At 48.0% G+C, this 19,537-nt stretch overlaps 1 protein-coding gene and 1 non-coding gene across 2 annotated transcripts in view; both read right to left on the reverse strand.

The window, feature by feature from the left end:
* The window catches only part of LOC147728473 (uncharacterized), a 508,290-nt gene that overhangs the window by 210,890 nt on the left and 277,863 nt on the right, over nt 1-19,537 (reverse strand). The window lies entirely within an intron of this gene.
* Nucleotides 13,812-13,884, reverse strand: TRNAR-CCG (transfer RNA arginine (anticodon CCG)). Its single transcript has one exon. It is a non-coding gene; the product is annotated as a tRNA-Arg (tRNA).

Genomic DNA, 19,537 nt, shown 5'->3' on the forward strand with positions numbered 1-19,537 from the left:
TATCTTATCTTATCTTATCTTATCTTAAGTGCCATTTGTAAAGCGCACTGTTGCCGTAGCTTCCTGGCGCTAGAGACAGACTGAGTGAGGAAGACGTACAGGATGCGGGAAGCCTAACTGAGGGGGGGGGGGGGGGGGGAGGTGCGTTTTTAGCAGTTTCCTGAATTTAAGAAGGGATGTAGAGGATTTGATTGAGAGGGGGAGGAGGTTCCAAAGTGCAGGAGCCAGATAGGAAAAGCGGCGACCGCCAAATTTTTTTGTTTTGCTTTTGGGGGTGACTAGCAGATCACAATGGGCTGATCGGAGGTTGCGTGTCGGACAGTGAGGATGAATAAGGGATTTGAGGAACCCGGGGCTGGGGCAGTGAAGAGCTTTGAAGGTGAGACAGGCCACCTTGAAAGTGGACCTCTGGTCCACCGGGAGCCAATGGAGGCTGCGGAGCAGAGGCTTGGCTGATAACCATGTAGGGAATCCGTGAATCAGGCGAGCCGCTTGATTCTGGACGACTTGGAGGCGGTGTGTCAAGAATAGAGGGAGACCGTGATAAATTGCGTTGGAAAAATCCAGACGGGAAAGCACGAGTGAAATAACAGTTTGAGTGAGTGCTTTGGGGGGGAGAAGATGACGGACTTTGCGAATCCTCCGGAGTTGGTAAATGCAGGAGGATACTACAGCTCCAACTTGGGTTTTGAGGGAAAGTTCGGCGTCAATGATTATGCCCTGGCTTTTTACAACTTTAGCTGGGATAGGGGGAGAGCCGAGCTCTGGAGGCCAGTACTGAGGGCCCCAAAAGGTATGGCTGAGTCCCGGGAGGAGGAGCTCAGTCTTGCCGGGGTTTAGTTTTAATTGATTCTGGTTCATCCAGAGCTGGATGTGAATCATAACCTTGTGAAATGCTTTGATGGCATGAGGAGAGTTGAGGGGGAAGATGAGTTGCAAGTCGTCTGCGTAGTTAAAAACTGTGATATCCCATTTCAGAAGGGATTGGATCAGTGGCCGAAGGTACAAGTTGAAGAGGAGCGGGGAAAGGGAAGAGCCCTGGGGGACACCACAGGAAGTGAGGGTCTTGTTAGCAGTGTAAGGACCCATGCAAACTGCCTGTGTTCTTCCAGTAAGGAAGGATTTGATCCACTCATAAGCCTTACCTTGGATGCCCGCCACTATCACTCATGCTTGGCGTTGCCCCCATTGTAGGACATTTGAAATATCAAAACTGCATATCTTGCAATGTTATCACTTTAAGTAAAGATTTATTCATGATAACCTCAAACTCTTGACGTCAGTTAGATGTAGCTGCCATCGCTGGCTTGCCCTCTGGTTAGGGTGAAGAGAATTTAAGTACCAAGATCCACCGACATCATTATAGGACTATATGTTTGCACTGACCATTGTTGGTGCCGAAGAACTTCAATACAGTACCCACAACGCAGAAGAACTACGCTGGCCCATCCCACAAACATAAAAAAGACTACCCATCAGAAAGACCAAAGCACCAGGATTTCAGAGGCTGTGCCATGGGTTTCAATTCTGAAATTTTGACTAGCAAAAGAAAGGGGACAGAGATTGTTGTCTCACATCACACATGACCAGTCAGTCAGTACAGTATTCTTGCTTGAACTTATAGTTCTGTATTCATAATGCTAAAACAGGACTACAATTTCCAGGAAGCAAATGAAAAACAGAGGACAGGTTAAGTTGCAATGTTTGTTTCCTCAAAAGGGAGTGGAAGGTGGTGAAGAAAGGCCCATGATGGAACATTTTAACATTCCGCTCTGGGAATCAAAAATTAAAATAAAACATGGCTCCTTTTCCGAGTTGATTTATAGAATATAGATATTTTATATATGATGTATAGAATCATGCACACCTCTGTTAGAAGAAACCCGTTAGATAAAAGACTCCCTCCCCCCATTTTACAATGAATAGGGCAGGCTGGTGACCCTGGGCCTTGGCTGATAGGTTTCTCAAATGCTGTGTCACCCCACCTTAAAACATGAGGTGTCGCACAAATGAGTCCACACAGCACTGGAAGTCGCTCTTTAACAAGGTTCAACTTCTGCCCAAGGTGGCATGTGTGCAAGCGAAAACGTGAGCGTGAACAACTCTTTAATTAAAGTGCATGCTCACTCATCGTAAACCTCTAAAAGCAGAGACATTCCTTTTAGGAAACTTTTCCAGACGTTAAAACAGTCCTTGGAAAATTGGGTCTGTCCTGATAACAAACAAGGTGATGGAAGAAAGGCTTAAAAAGAAGAAGAATGGTTTATTGATGTTCAATTAGTTAAAATCATAGCATCTAAGCATAAGTAGCAAGTATAAAATATGATAAGACATAATGAAAAAATATTTTCCAAAAGAAGAAAATGTCAAGTTTCTGATCCCCTTGTGGGGCCTTAGGCGCCCCATTCCCAGTTAGCGGACATAGCACATATACTTACCCCTAACAATACCTTGCTCATGGGAACCACAAGACCACACACAGTTCTAAATGTTCGCCTCATGCAGGCTTTAGCCATCGAAACCCCATACAGCATTCAGTGCTAAAGTGCTTAAAGTTGAAAGTGCTTCCTACGTCTGTGCTGGTAAAGTGCGGCCCTGTAAGGTGCTGTCCCGAAGGGTCAAAAGTGCTCCGTGCTTGCAAGGGTAAGGTCATCATGAACATTTTGAGTTGCCAGTTGCTGCTTTCAAGAACTTTAAGAAGCATCTGGATAGCTGGCATGATTCTCCTTGAATACAAGTTTGGGCAGCTGCCCAACATGTCCTCACATTGAAAATATGAAATATTGTCCGGAGCCAGTAGCACTTCAAAGGTTTAAGAACTTCACAAATGCAGATCACATGTAATAGGGACTCTTCTGCTGTACCCCACTATCTGCATCATACATAAACTTCACCCTCCTTCATCCTCGTTACCTGATTTCCTAATCCCATGAGATTATCTTTGCTATCTTAATTTTGCTGTTGTTCTCTGTGGTGTGGGGTTATTTATTAGGTCTTCCACACTCAAGGCCTTAATAGAGATTGACAAGACCTGGCCCCATATAGAGCCGGTTTCTTGGAATTTCTCCCCCAGCAGATGTTTTAAATAGCCAATTAGGGCCATTTTCAAAGTTTGGCAAAAAGAGACAAATTTAGCCCGCAGAACCAAATCCTGCTCTGATGTTTCATATTTTAGTCTTATTTGTGATTGGCTAGTGCAGTCTGGGAGTGCAAATAGGCAACAATAGCCGATACATTGCTGTTTATCTAACCACTCATAGAAGTGAGCCTTAAACACCATTGCACCATATGTTAGTGTAGGCATACACTTGTTTGCAACTGCCATTAATATGGAGTTTGTGTTTTGGCATGCAATGTTTCTCTTGAGTTGGCCCATCCTGCATGTCAGATGTTTTGCTACACATTTCAAAGAGCCTCGCTGGGCTTTTTTGCCCCCTCTTCCGTAAGCATAACAAGTATTTGAAACCTGTTACTCTTTCTAGTCTTGACCCGCCGAAGAACCAGGTGCCTTTTTTATCAGTTGACTACCAAAGACCACTGTTTTAGACTTTTTGAGGCTGATGGTAATATTGTTTGTTGCACAGTATTGGTCGAGTGCATCCAGCGATCTCCGAAGGCCAATTTGGGTGTTGCCAAGACCCACCATGTCATCTGCATATTCCAAAATGTGTATTTTCTGCTCCATCAGGTAGGGCGGGCAGATCCTTGGGACTACTAGATGACTTTCCAATTCTGCCTCATGCAGATAAACGAGCAAGGAGGCGAGGATGCAGCCCTGTTTTAGTCCTTTAATAGCGTAGATTTTCTCTGAAGTTGTTCAGTTAGTTGATAATGTGACTCTTACCCACGTGTTACTATATAGCGATTCTGTTGCATCAGGAGGTGCAATGGTATCTGCCACTTCTTTAGTTTTCCCATAGCTTGCCTCTTGGGATGTTATCGAAAGCATTTGAAAAGTCAAAAAATGCCACATTTAGTGGTTAAGTCTTGGAACGCATTGCTGTGTCAATTAGACAGGTTAAAGTCAGAAGATTATCCTCAAAGTGACTGTGCCTTTGGAAACCAGTCTCAAGCTATGGGATCAGTTTCTTCTCTTTGGGCCTGGTTTTCAGTTCTTCATACAGTAACCTTGCATAGCCCTTTCCTTCCACATCCCATAGTGCAATCATTCTGTGGCTTGGGGGTGAAGCTCTACTTTCCTTTTTAGGTTTTGACTGGCGATGCACACGTAGAGCGCATGCGCCAAAAAACGTTATGATCTGTGTGGGGTCGGGTATCCGCCCCCTCCTCCCATTGGCTAGCTCCATAAATGGAGGCTAGCCATTGGGAGAGGGCTCTGTCCATCAATCTCGGACCAGATTCGGGGGCGTTCCCGAGAATTTTTGGCTTTTGGCTACGTCAGCCGAAAGCCTCTTCTCGTCAAAGCCCCCGAATCTGGTCCGGGATTGGAAACAGGCCGGGAGGTCGTGGTTTCCGCTTCTCGTGCTGTCTTGACCCTGCCCCAGTATAATTTGAAAACCAAGCCGTGTTGCTAAAACGGAACGAAAGTAAGTTGAAAGAGTCTGTCATCGGGTCTGATAAGGAAGTAAGGGTTTGATTCTGTGTGCAGAACCCACATAGTAATGACGTTATCCGTTATGCCCCCATGTAACGAAAGTAAGTTGAAAGAGTCTGTCGTCGGGTCTGATAAGGAAGTAAGGGTTTGATTCTGTGTGCAGAACCCACATAGTAATGACGTTATCCGTTATGCCCCCATGTAGACAACCGAGCCGTGCGGGGCCGAGTGGCGTACTCAGATTAGCATCACAGCCTGGCTGGCTCTTGCCTCTTCCTTTCATCTTCAGGAGTTCAAACAAAAGAGCACGGAAAATAAAGATCTAGAAAAGAGTGATGGAGCCCGCAAGCAGTAGAGAGGAAGAGCAGTGGGTGCGGAACCCACTCTTTTTTCGCCGCGGCTGGGTCTTCTGCTGGGAAATAATGTCTTCTGTCCATTTCAGCAGGTCGCCAGTTAGACACACACACGCCCATCCAGTCTGTGGTAGGTGCCACTAGGCAGCCCCTTTACACAGAATTAAAAAATCACGACGTTCATATATCAAAGACGGACACTAGGAGACATTTCGTTGAACATTATGTTTTTTAATATTGTGATCTTGCTAGTTTCTTATTTTCTCCAGGATATAAAAATATCCCGATGCGACCCAGGTGGGACTTGAACTCACAATCCCCAGCTCCGGAGGCTGATGCCTTACGGTGCACGGCCTCGGCAATTGCGGGGGCATGTGGGGTCGTTTGTGTGGGCCCGCGTATGGATTAATGTGTGCACTGATGCTGGATTCCGCGTAGAGGCCTTGGACGTGTGGGAGGGCGATGTCCGGCCATCGCTGAGTTGGTGATGCCTAAGAGGGGGGGTTTAGGAGTTCCCCGGATCTTGTGCAGGCTCACAAGTGTGGTGAGTCCGAGAGTAACTACAGGAGGTGGTGGGCGGCCATCACTTCGGTTCACGATAGGCGGTTCAGGGGTCTCAGCTCGGCCGCTTGCTGGACCATGCGGTCTGGCGGTGGGGGGAGGGCCTGTGTGATGGGCCCAGCACGTGCGTGGCCAAGGTACCCCCACAACAGCCTCACGATGCACGACCTCTGTGAAGAATTAACGTCGGTCCATCTGTAGTGTTACCGCGTTGGTCACATTTTTCCTACGACCTCCCTGGCGAGTAATTACTTATTTTCTTATACGCTTTCTTAAGCTAGCGCGATCCAGCCGGTCCTCCGCCGAGCCCAGCCTACTCCTATCCCTCCTGACGGGGTGGTGTCGTTTAGTTTTTTAAGGAACTGTCTGTGTAGTTATTACTGCTTTCAGACGTCACGTTTTAGGGTCATCAATTTTAGTTACTAATGTCTGCAGCGTTTGGCAGACTTGTAGACTTTCGGCCTGATGACCGTGCGCGGGAACTTCATGGATGGAATGATTGCTTCACTGGCCTCTTGGGGCTGTGAAAGCGAAGTTTGTATTGCGCGTTGTGTCAAGAGTTGAGGACTACATTGGTGTGGTTCGAATCAATCATTGCGACTAATATTGATTAGGGCGGCTAGAGTGTGGGCCGGTATGGGTATATTTCGCATGCTGTAATGCGTAAATGTCGGTTTCACTGACATCCCCTTATCCTGCTATCAGTATGAGCCGTTTCGTGCGGCTCTCAGCAGAGAGGCCAATGGCGGCATGGGCACTAGGCAGCCGCTTCTCGGCTTTCATACACATCCAGGAGATTGTTCGCTTCTTTAAACAAACTCGCGCGCTCCGGGCACGGCCCGATGGTGTTCTGGCGTGTAGCACGGGCAGCGATGATTTTATTATTACAACTTTCTTTGATTGACCATTGTATTCATCATGTCGCTGGGTATGGTTCTTATATGCGATCCAATTGGCCAAACATTTGTAGGTACTTTAATCTTCCCCGATTATATCTGTGAATTCGAACAGGTTCCAGGGCAGTCCCCCCCCCCCCGCTCACCCCCAGCGTCCCACCTCCCCCACTCGGGCTCTCATGTACACCGAGCGCCAGGGAAGCTCTCTCATCCTGTCGGTTCCCTCAACTCCATGGGCGCGGATTCTGAGCGGTGGGGGAGCTTGCATATCTATGCGGCCCTGATCGGCGCCCTACACAGAGCAAGCAGCAGGCTCTTTGCCGGTGTGAGTTCGGTTTTTCCGCGCTGTGTAGCTATAACTGGCAACACGGCGGCCCATTGTTCTGCTATTGTTGATTTCCTCACGGGCGAATGATTTTATAGGGGTGTTGCGGTCAATTTTGAACCTTCTCCGCGTGGATCAGAAAAGTGGTTCATATCATCTTTCGACACGCTTAGTTGGGGTTCGTGCCAGGTCCAGGGGGCGACAGGGTCCGCACCGCACCTACGGAGGATGCGCGCGGCCAGCGGTACCGTCTCATTCCATCGACTGCCAGGCCTGCGAGGGTTCCCCCCGCTGGCCTTCTCTGCTCAGCTGTCGATGGGGTCTAGTCATTTGTGTCCCGCTCCCCTCTATTCTCTGACTACTGTTTTAGGCATTTTAACCGATCCAGTGTGATCGGAGTTTGGCCATCGCGGGGCGAGGCTAGCCTTTTGTAGAGAGGGTGGTTGAGTGGCGTGGCTAGATGCATCTCCCGTGTTCCCACTGCCCTGCCCATTGTTGCGTGTGTGGGGGAGTGCTGATCTGCTGGTGAGACGCGCGTCGATGCTGCTTCCCCAGCAGCGCACATGCAGCGCCAGCGGGGCTTTGGTTGGTAGCCACTGACACCGAGCGGGGATCGAAGAGTGGTCGCCACGTGCACGGAAGGTAGTGATTGTCTCTAGGTTCCTTTGTGTTGCAGGCAAGTGTCATGCATCTCTTGATGCAGCGATCACTCCTCCGTCTGAGTTGGTCACGTCGGGGTACTCCAATTATCACCGTGGTGGGCTTAGTAAGGTATCCTGTGTGTTGGGTAATCACGGTGGGGCATGAGGGTCCATTGCGAGCATACCACGTGAATACCCCAATGGTCCATAATTGAGATGGTTTAACTTCCTTTTGACGACATTTAAGGCATGGGAAAGTTACACATACGTCAGGTGCCCACTTATTACAAGTACTTTCTAATGGCAGGTCACCGGACAGGATGTTTTGTCCATTCCGTATCCACTAATGGGGGCCCAGGTGGGACCTCACACCACAGATCCACCTCCCAACAGGGTCCCAACCTGTTAGTACCCGTGCTTCTAAGGGTGTTGATGTCAAAGCCACCTCCAGGAATAGGCAATATTTGTAATCACAGCACGGGGAGTGAGCTTGGGGGGGGGGGGATTTAGTGACCAACTACGGCGATGATATGGAGCTTTTCCTTCTTTGAGTGAGTTGCAGAGTTATTTGTTCGCCCATGGACGGGCCCCGTGGACATTTTCGTCTCTGTTCAAACATTTCAAGAGGTAGCAAACGGTGCATTACAAGCGGAGAGGCGTCATGTGTGCAAGCTTCAAATGCGTACTATGTACAAGTAGAGGTAGAACTCTGCAATAAATGGAGGCAATGGTGGCAGTTGTGCAGGTACCAGTACCAAGCACAATGTAGGATGTAGTAATAGTGTGGTACAAGAGAGAAGTGAGTTGTGCTTGCTACTTGTGGGTACCAATCACAGAGAGAAGGATAATACTTCATAACTGGCACAAGAACTCTCCGGGAGGACACTTCCATAGCAAGTAGAATAGAATGTTATATTTCACAGACCTGCCGTCAGATAATAGAGGACATGAATTATATTAGGAGGTTCCTCTGTAAGAGGAGTACGGTGAGGTCAGTTTCGAGGCCTGGGAGGAGGAAGTGTTACTGGGAAGTATGGTAAAGGAAAAGTTAAGTGACACTTTTCCACACAATCCAAGGGCAATGGTCATTGTCAGACTAAGCTTGTGATTAATTGCCGTAGTTTCAGACACTACACTTCTGCATCAGGCGCTGGAGGTACGCTATCGGCAGGGTCAGGCAGGCCAAGAGTACAGCGATGGGCACGTGCACTTTGAGCACCATCGCAGGTAGAAGGGTATTTATTAGTAAATAACAGACTGCCTACAACAGGAGCTCACTGGGACGGCTTCCTTGGCCTTTGCAACTTTGTTTGCAACATGATTTTGTATTTACAGGGGGGAGATTTTACTATGTTTTTCTCTTCCTTATTCAGACCAAGCATTTCACTTTTGGTCAACGGGAACTTTCTGGGAGTATGTGCCTCCTGGATAACACTTTCCAGCGAATTTTGTGCATAGTCTTTCTCTAATACACTTGCATAACAGTTCCCACATTGGGCATCGGTGTTCCGGGACACATCCTTATCTCCCATGGTTTTAAGGGTGTTGCAAGCTGCCGCACCATCACTGTCCTGTGCTCGTGTCGGCGAGGAGAGTGCTGGGGTGACGCTTTGGGGAGCAGCTCATATGGAGAATGCAATTTTACAATTACACATATCACATCATTTAACTGTTCTTGGTCCACACGTAGCGCGCTAACCGCGACCGCGGATAAAGTAGAAGTAACGTACTGCAATCCAAGGCAGACTCTCAAACTCAGGAACATACGCTATGTAGGCAATGCTGGAGCTTGTGCAAGTAATGAAAGGAAAAACCATGTAAGAGGTAGCAAACTGTTACAAGAAAAAGGTGACGTGTGCATGTGACAGTGCCAAACACAGAGAAAGGGGTTATACTGCACCATAGAAGGTTCGCACAGACAGCAGGGCTCTTCTACCTGTAACTTGGGGATGCCAGCAGGGAGCCAGTCACTAGGTTGCACTAGGGCAGATTAACTCCAGGCCTTATATGTACTGTCGGGTTCATACCTCTAGGCGGTTAAGTTGCCCAGGATAATGAATATAGGGCTTAATGTCCCACTACTGCTTTCCAGCAGACACTTTGGCTCAGTGGGCTGGTTGGTTTTCTGGTGCACCGCTAGGAACAGAATAACCAGCCGGTGTACTTCTTCAGGCGGTCCCGATATACTCCCCCAGCTTGCTTAGCTCCTGGTGTGGCCTTCTTTAGGTATTCGTGAATGTTTACAAATAGGCTAAGGGGTGACGTGTTGATGGCCAACCAATCGGGTTTTCAAATTGCTGAGATTCTTTTCAGCTGTTGTCCATGCAAAACTTAGGTAGTGAAGTAACGAGGATTTATTTACAGTATATTATGAGCTGCTGCTGTGCTACAAAGTGGAAACACAAGTCTCTATCCGGGCATCCTGTTACTTGAATCAGACTTTTTAGTTACAGCCACCGGATAGCACACAATTTTGGCCCAAGGGCACCAGGGAGCCTCACAACGTTGGGGGTATAGTACCTTTTGACTTGTACTAAGGGTTAATTACATGTATACAAGTGGCAATTTATCTTTGAGTAACTGCCTCCCTGATATCATTATACAGCGGATTATGCGTATGCACTTTTTAAGGAACAAGCGACAGATCTCCTTACCACTTGTACAGAAGGGGAAGGGTGTCCGGGTGCCTGCCAGAACAGTGATGCACGTTTTACTCGATCTGGAGCCTCTGCAAGGCTGATGGAAATGCTAACTGCTGTGTCTGGCAGGCAAGGGCATCTAGGGGCTGCAGTCACCAGGGTCAGGCAGGGTGAACGGCATCTTTACCCACATCGCATAGGGGGCGGTGGTGCCTCAGTGGACTCGTTTCTTTTATTTCCCTATCCAGGTCAGGAGTGCAAGCGCTACACAACACACACGCGGTTGTATGATCGGTGTCCTGGTTAGAATACAAGTTGGGGGCCCCTGTTGGATAAGCTTTGTATTTGATACAGTCCGGCGCTTGCACGCCCTCTATGGGAAGAGTTACTGACAGTGCCCGGGCTTACTCATTCTTTCAGAATGTGTTTCCGTACATTATCCGGGGATGGATACATGTTTGCTACACATTTCGCAGCAACTCACTATAGAGTCATGGATATTTTCGGTGACTCTTCCAAACTCCTCCAAGAGACTTAGGCTTGGTCGGCGTCTTTCTGATATTACACTGGGTTGGCGTGCTCAAAGTCGAGGCGTCTCTCTTCATACCTATACCTGATTTGGGGCTTACTCAGCTCCATGGTTCAATTGCTGGCACAACAGTGTTATTCTGGTCCTTTTTTGTCACTCATAGTGCACTGTATTGATGGGAATGTCACACTTAGCAGTTGACACCTTGGTAGATATGGATGGGGGGGCGGCCTTTTCTTGTTTTGGCTATGCAAGATAGCTATTACTGTGGCTTAGTTTTCTCATGCACTTTGAAGCATAGACTATACACTGAGTTGGACTTGTGGTTTGGTAGCGCTCCTTTTCTAAGTAAGAATAGGGAGGCTTTGTCTTAGTGGCCTATCACCAAGCACTTCTCAGCACCTGCGCATGTGCAAGCTGGGTAGCCCATGTAGGCGATCGCTTTAGCTGTCTTTTGGTGTAGGGTCCGCAAGGGACAGGAATTTCCTCAGTATACGTTCCTCATCGGGGGTTGACTCGCAGTGGAGGGCCCTTGGCTAGGTGCTTGGGTAAGCTTTTCACCCAGACAGTATCTATTTAGTTGTTTTCAGGGAAGATAGGCTGGTTTCCTTTGGCAGTGTCACTTACCAGGTAGTAAGATGAGGATGTTTTAGTTCCATAGTGCCACAGGATGCACAGACAGTTGTATAGGCTGCTTGTTTAAGCTTCCTATGGTACAACGCAGGCCAGGCACAGGGGGGCGACTTGCACAAGTGTCTAACATGAGGAGATCCCTACACAGTGTTATAAGGGAGGTTGCCTGTGCAAATCTCTCACTGGCCTCATACGCTGGATGGAGAAGCTTGCGACCAGCGGTGGGCTGCCCAACTAATGTATTATGTGATGGGGGCAGGAATGGACAAGGAGTTGATCCTCGAGATCTGCCAAGTCAGTCAGTTTGACTCGTTGGCGTTCCCACTGCCGATGATGGGTCAAGTTGCATTCTGGTAGTTCACCCTCCTATCGGCCGGTACTCTGGGACACCCGTGCTCATGTCTCTCTTCCCATGGCACGACAGTCACTACTAGGTGGGAACGGCCAGTTACAAGCCTCGACAGGACAGGACCAGCCACTCACATTTTCTGGTCACTTTCTAGTAATGCAGGTCACACACACTGACTGGGGGTGCGGGGCCCTATGCCATTAACCTAAGATGCGAAGGGGCATCAGGCTCTCAGATGTCCTTGTGGGACGGAGATGTGCATTAGGGGCCTAGTGCATGACGCAGTACTTGCAAGGACACATATGGGTCACAGCGGATCCCCCAAAGGGATCTCAGCAAAGCAGGTGTCACAAAACCTGATAGCCCGACACCGGCCTGGTGGAAGTATCAAGGCTCACACGGGTTGTTAGCAGGGACCGGGTTTCTGTGTCCGGTCACTGGGTCAGCAAGCAGGGTAGACTGCACCAGTCGGCCCTTCATGGAGGTTTTCAGTACCTATCCACAGGGAACACACTCTTTCACTCCACCTTGCTGTGACACCATGCTGGGTCGCCGGAGAGCTTTGGAGAAGTATTGTTTATTTGTCTGGGCTCTGGGGCTAGCATGCACCTTAGAGGAGGAACACAAGGGGAATTTGGCCACACGAGGTTTGCTGCACCATGCGGAAATATTTTGAGCAGAGGTTTGGCCTTTTACATGTTTGCTACAAGCCAAACTCACTTGGTGTGGCTGGACTTTTGATGTCAGCGGTCCGGAAGTGGGAAGAGACCCTAGTAAGCAAGTAGGAACAGCTAGGAGGAATGCCGGCCTTGGTGGGGGGCCCTGGCTGCGACGGTCGCCACACCCAGGGCTGTGGCGGAGTTACAGGGCGATCCAGAGGCGGAAAGGTACCCGGGAGTACCCTCTTCAGGAGCACAAAGGATGCTGAGGCCTAATATCCCCAGGTAGTCTGTGCGGTGGACCCTGGGGGTGCGACGGTGCCCCGCTATCCTACGGGCGGTTGGAAACCTGTACAACCGGGGGTTGCTTGAACGCTCCGCCCCTCGTAGGGGGGGGGGCGTGAGCAAGAGGGTGGACCAATGGTTCACCGGATAATGGGAGGGGCTATCTCCTCCCATAACCGCTAAGCAACGTTTGGCTAAGGTCACGTTGCAAACTGGCCCATCAGGTGGTAGGTCGCGAGGGGCGGCTTGCCTTTGGATCGTCTGTAAGATAACCCACCTTGTTGACATGTGTATATGCTAATAAACCTGCAGCTACTTTTTCCCAACAACAAGTTGTCTTGTCTGTTTATTTCTGCGACATGCATGTTGTTGGGAGTGGACGAGTGAGTGGGCCGATATTGACACTAGACGGGCCGTCCGACACGTCCCCGCAGGGGACACACATAAGTGTCACAGGATGGCACACGGGGGCAGCCCAGCTCTTTTAGGCTAGGAGGGTCCCGAGCGTCACATCCGGCCGTTGGGGGCGGGGGAGAGTATATATTCCTCCCCCGCCCACCTAGCAGCCTCTCTGGCCGCCATCCCCTCACCCTGACGCCGTTTCCCTCCCTACCGCATACCTGGCATTCTCAGGGTGGGGGGGTAATGTTTTCTAATCTTGTCTCATTTGTGTTGCAGGCGGAGTTACAGGGCGATCCAGAGGCGGAAAGGTACCCGGGAGTACCCTCTTCAGGAGCACAAAGGATGCTGAGGCCTAATATCCCCAGGTAGTCTGTGCGGTGGACCCTGGGGGTGCGATGGCGCCCCGCTATCCTACGGGCGGTTGGAAAACTGTACAATCGGGGGTTGCTTGAACGCTTCGCCCCTCGTGGGGGGGGGGGTGAGCAAGAGGGTGGACCAATGGTTCACCGGATAATGGGAGGGGCTATCTCCTCCCATAACCGCTAAGCAACGTTTGGCTAAGGTCACGTTGCAAACTGGCCCATCAGGTGGTAGGTCGCGAGGGGCGGCTTGCCTTTGGATCGTCTGTAAGATAACCCACCTTGTTGGCATGTGTATATGCTAATAAACCTGCAGCTACTTTTTCCCAACAACAAGTTGTACTGTCTGTTTATTTCTGCGACATGCATGTTGCTGGGAGCGGGCGAGTGAGTGGGCCGATATTGACACTATGTCTTCTGTCCATTTCAGCAGGTCGCCAGTTAGACACACACGCGCCCATCCAGTCTGTGGTAGGTGCCACTAGGCAGCCCCTTTACACGGAATTAAAAAATCACGACGTTCATATATCAAAGACGGACACTCGGAGACGTTGAACATTATGTTTTTTAATATTGTGATCTTGCTAGTTTCTTATTTTCTCCAGGATATAAAAATATCCCGATGCGACCCAGGTGGGACTTGAACTCACAATCCCCAGCTCCGGAGGCTGATGCCTTATCCATTAGGCCACCGGGCCAGCTGAACAAGCGCTCGATACAGGAAGTCTCATGGCTACTCAGCGCGCGCCCACTCGCACTGAATGGAAGCTGAGGAGGATCAGATGGAACCGAGGGCTCCCCGCAGGTGACCCCAGAGAGAAGAGGGGGAACAGCCTAACCCGAGGGGGTGCGAGAGCGACAGTGAGTGCAGAGTGAGTGCGGAGTGAGTGTATGTAGAGTGAGTGCGAGAGCGACAGTGAGTGGAGAGTGAGTGTGAGAGCGACAGTGAGTGGAGAGTGAGTGCGAGAGTGACAGTGAGTGCAGAGTGAGTTCGAGAGTGACAGTGAGAGTGCAGAGTGACAGTGAGTGCAGAGTGAGTTCAGAGTGACAGTGAGTGCAGAGTGAGTTCAGAGTGACAGTGAGTGCAAAGTGAGTGCAGAGTGACAGTGAGTGCAGAGTGAGAGTGACGGTGAGTGCAGAGTGACAGTGAGTGCAGAGTGACAGTGAGTGCAGAGTGAGTGCAGAGTGAAAGTGAGTGCAGAGTGCAGAGTGACAGTGAGTGCAGAGTGAGTGCGAGAGTGACAGTGAGAGTGCAGAGTGACAGTGAGTGCAGAGTGAGTGCAGAGTGATAGTGAGTGCAAAGTGAGTGCAGAGTGACAGTGAGTGCAGAGTGACAGTGAGTGCAGAGTGAGTGCAGAGTGACAGTGAGTGCAGAGTGAGTGCGAGTGACAGTGAGTGCAGAGTGAGTGTGAGTGCAGACTGGATGCAGAGTGAGTGTGTGCAGAGTGAGTGCAGAATGACAGTGAGTGCAGTGACAGTGAGTGCAGAGTGAGTGCAGAGTGACAGTGAGTGCAGAGTGAGTGCGAGTGCCTGTGAGTGCAGACTGAGTGCAGAATGAGTGTGTGCAGAGTGAGTGCGAGAGTGACAGTGAGTGCAGAGTGAGTGCGAGAGTGACAGTGAGTGCAGAGTAAGTGCGAGAGTGACAGTGAGAGTGCAGAGTGACAGTGAGTGCAGAGTGACAGTGAGTGCAGACTGACTGCAGAGTGAGTGTGACTGCAGAGTAACAGTGACTGCAGAGTGACAGTGACTGCAGTGTGTGAGTGTGCAGGGTGCACATTTTGTGAGTGTGCAGGGTGAACAGTGTGAGTGTGCAGGGTGAGCAGTGTGTGAATGTGTAGGGGCAGTGTGTGAGTGTGCAGGAAGCAAACACTCCAACTAAGTCCACCACACACTACTGCATATACTAGTGAATACAGTCATCTCTATATACCGAAGAAATAAGTTATATTTAGAGGGGTCGGAGTGAGACACAGTGGGTGGATGGATGCATGATGAATGGATGTATGCATGATGTATGGATGTATGGGTGGATGCATGGATGGGTTGTTGGTTGGATGGGTTGGTGGATTGCATAAATTGTTGAGGGATTGGCTGTATATATGCATCTATCCATCCACCCATCCATGCATCTATCCATACACCCATCCATACCCCCATTCATGCATGCACCCATGCATGCATCCACCAACTCATCCATGCAAGCATTACAACAAGAGCCCGCAGCTCTCCTTCGTCTCTCCTCGCCCCCCTTCCCTGTGCCCTGCCCTGCTATTGTAAATGACAATGCCATTTATTTATGTTAAAAAAAACATAAATAAAAAAAATGTCAAGAGTAATGCCAATAGCTCTAACTTTAACAACGGCAAAACCATTGCATTGTAAATGCTTGTTATATATATGGGTACCAGATTTGAGACCCTACAACTTTCGGGAATTGTAGCCATAAAATATAGTTTTGAAAAGAGCAGGATTAGGATGGGCTTCCAAAGGCACAGATCAGATTTGTGTAGGGCTACCAGGAGGCCATTGGAGCCTGGTGTCCCAGTGGTTCTCATTTTCCTTAGGGCTGTTTCAACCTTTCTTGTGGGCGTCCATGGAATGATATTAAGGGATATCCTTGAGATGGACTTTCCCCCCTACCCAGATAGACCATCCAAAATATCAAGTTTGTCGGAGCTTTGTATCCCCAATTGGTATCCCGTGGTGGTCTCGATGAATAGGCTGTCATGTTCTGCAGGCCATGCTTCTTGCTTGTAGAACCTGCAGTTTAAATCAGCTGTCAAACAATAAAGCTTCTTTATATGGTCCTACAGTTGCTTCGCCAAGATGTTACAGACATTTGGGGTTTGGGTGGCTTGTTAACTAGCCCCCAGAATTTCTTTGAGTCTTTTTTTCTTGAGGGCAGCGTGAAGTTTGACCCAAGTCATTTCCTCAGCCTTCCGTTTATCCTCCCTTAGCAGTCTTCTGTATGCATGCCTTAATATTTTCATTTTTTTCTTGCATGCCCTTTACAACCAGTTTTTTGCACTTGAGGCAGTGGAGGGCTTTATTTAACTCCTATCTTAAACGTTTTCTTTTAAGGCACTCCGTTGTGTTCCATTCCATATCTTCTTTTGGGGCATTCTGCTAGGTTGTCTTGTAGTGTGATCCAAGTGACCTAACATGTTATTACTTCCTTTTCCCTCTTTTTTCGTGAGGCCTTTCTATTGTGTTTATGCTTTATTTTATTTTATTTATTTGGGACTGCTCTATCGACCAGTTTATTCTTTGTAATGGGGTACAATCTTCTTGGCAGCCCATCATCTTTATTGCTCGGTGCCTTTCCAGAGGTGTGATGATCTTGCATGCAATTACTGCATGATTGCTTGTGATTATCAGAGTTATCTGGAATCTATCTATATTATGGAAATGTACAAATGAGGACCATAGGTAACCCTGGGTTTCAGATCTAAAGGAGTGTATGCCGCTAGGCAATCTGATGTTACTCTACCATTAATGCAATGCATTCCAAGGGCATCTGAGAGAGCGCCATGTCACTTGAAATAGTGTAGGGGTTCACCATATTTACGAGTAGTCAGCACCCGCATATTTAGAGGACACACTAATTTAGTTTAGAAATGTAACATTAAGGCTAAGAATTAGTGTAACATGTAGTAAGGTGTTCATTAATTGCTGACAAGGTAGTGCTTTAAAGAAATCATGATGCTGTTTAACATAGAAATGCAATTCCATGTGAAATGTCGCATTAATAGAGATATGCTTCATTGAAATAAAGATGCGTTTATTAATGAGTGAACTAACATAGGCTTTTAGTATGGAAAATGTATTGCTTGCATTATAAATAGTGTTTAAATGATGAAATTTAATGCTCACGTTATGTTGGTAATGCATTTAAACGTGCAGGGGCCTGTTACATGCTGAAGCCAGTAGAGGCCTAGTTGAATTTATTTTAGTTAGCTTTAGTCGAAGAAAAAATGATTTCTCTTGGGGAAAGGCTGTCTTCAGCAAATATTGAAATGTAACTTTGAATGTGCTTGGAGCTGTTCTCATGCATTTCCTTTGCGGGTGCAAGGTCGAGTAGCTTGTTAGGTAGAAAGAGCCATTGTGTAAGGAGTTACGATGGTAGGTGCGAGCGCAGAGGACAGCCAAGGAATTTGGGAGTGCAACATTTAGCGGCGAAGGTGTCTGGGACCCAAGGACACTACAACGGACGTTGGTGGAGAGGTGCCATGCTGGAAAAATCCGGAGATCCGCACCTGCCAACGGGGCTTACCTGAAGGCGTGTCAACTGTTCTTGGGGTTTTGTATTAGGGTGGGCACCCGAGGGAGGAGAGGCAGACGGGCTTAGCCAGCCTGAAGAGTAGGTCAGAGTCAGAGAGTGGGGTCTTGGGAAAGACAAGATGTAGGTAGTTTGTGAACTTGAGGCAGAGTTATGTGTAGAAAGGAGCATCTTAGAACAAGCTCGGTAGCTGAAGCTGCTTAAGAAAAGTGAGTGTACTTCTTTGGAAGACACCACTGCTGACACCTTTATTTTGCTTAGGTGAAATGTTAAGTAGGGATGTCACCTTAGAGTTAGTGTAGGGACAGGCTAACCAAAGAATCTTTTTCTTTCTGTAAATGCATTCTAAAATCCATGTGGGAACTATCATCGCTTGCCTGATGGTTCTTGAGTTAGTGTTAATCTTAATCTTGAGTCGTCTGAGGCTCTTGCGTAGAATTATGTTTGTATTAGTGCCAGTCTATCTTTTGAACCTTTTAGTGAGATGTCTGTACAACCAATCGTTTTTGGCTTTGTAATAAATCTTTTAACTTTTATCCAGTAGTCAGTGATCCTTTCAGTACGAAAATTAATTGAGTTGTAAAATTAATTTGATTAGATTAATGAGAGATTTTCCCTCCACGTTCCAAGACAGGTAAAAAGGTCCAGTCGACCTGCTCTGGGATTCTGGATAATGGTATGAAATCAGTAGATGAGGATCCCAGCTTCTTCACATCTAGGACATTTGACAGGTATGCATCAAATTCGTCCTGCTTCTGGTCCTGAGTGATCGCTTGCAGAATGCCCCCATATTCATCCTCCCTCTTTTTTTTCTATTCCTAGTGGTTGTTATTTCCGAGTAAGTTTGAATTAAAATCCCCTCCAATCAGCAGAGGAGCTGCATGATATTCAGCCCTGAGATTCTCGAAACAATCCAGCAATGAGATCACAGACACCTGCTTCCACGTGAGTGTCGGGTGGAGGTAGGTATTTCTGATCATTAAGGGAGAGTTCCCTCTATTATTTTAATTTTTAAGTTGGTCATTTTTTTATGATTATGGCGTCCCCTTTTCCTGCCCAGATTATGGAAGACATTCGTGCCAGATCAGTTTGTATTTGAATTGAATCCCCCCCACACTAGGGCGACCACCACACTGAGATGGCAGGGCTGGTGCTGCAGATTTTTCAAATTGCAGGAACAGCTAAGGCTCCAGATGACATTATTTCTGCAGAAATATTATGTCATTCTTAGTTGCCCCAGCTCCCTTAATTTTTCCTCATATTCTGCAAGTCCCTCACAATCCAATAGCAGAATGAATGCCTAAATTGATCTCAGACTTTAGTAATCACTCAGGTTGCCTTCCAGTTACTTGTTTTTCACCCATTATGCCACTCTAGGCAGAGGCTAGGCTTGTGCACACAAATCTTGATCCTGCTCCAATAGCAACAGTTTGCCTCAACTGCCAGGCTACACACCCCTCAGACAGGTACATAAGCAACCCCAGACCCGTTATTGAGCTACTTACGCTTAATCAAAATGGTCTAAGTTGAGTTCTGTGACACGGTGAGCATGGGACCCATGTCTGGCCATGACTATCCCACTTGGGTGTTTACTGCAATAATTAACAAAGTCATGGACAGAATGACTGAACGAATCTCAGTAACTGATGATCACTCATGTCTGTTTTTCAGGCCATCATTTTTCACTCTCACCGGCACTCTAGAAAAAGATGACCTGACCTGCCAGTTTGAGCCTAAGTGTGTCAAGTGGAACAGACTCTAGGCTGATTTTGCGTTTTGACTTTTTTCTGCTTAGAGAAGGGTAGTGGTAGCAACAAATTGGACTGGAATGCAACCCCAGAGATTACCAGTGGCTGATAATAATTCAAGCATTCCTTTCATGACTTTGTTGCTGGGTAGTCTTGACACTACGCCATTTAACACTCGCTTCAAAGGTTACAGAAGCATCTCCAGCAACAGGGAGTAGTTTTTACTCATTGTCTTTCTTCCAGCACTAAACGGGAGGCTGTGATGACTGTGGGAAGCAATGGTTATGTGATGCTACACCTGGAATTTTGGTGAATCAAAGTGCA

Source organism: Lissotriton vulgaris, chromosome 3_1 (assembly GCF_964263255.1).
Source record: "Lissotriton vulgaris chromosome 3_1, aLisVul1.2, whole genome shotgun sequence".
Classification (NCBI taxonomy): domain Eukaryota; kingdom Metazoa; phylum Chordata; class Amphibia; order Caudata; family Salamandridae; genus Lissotriton; species Lissotriton vulgaris.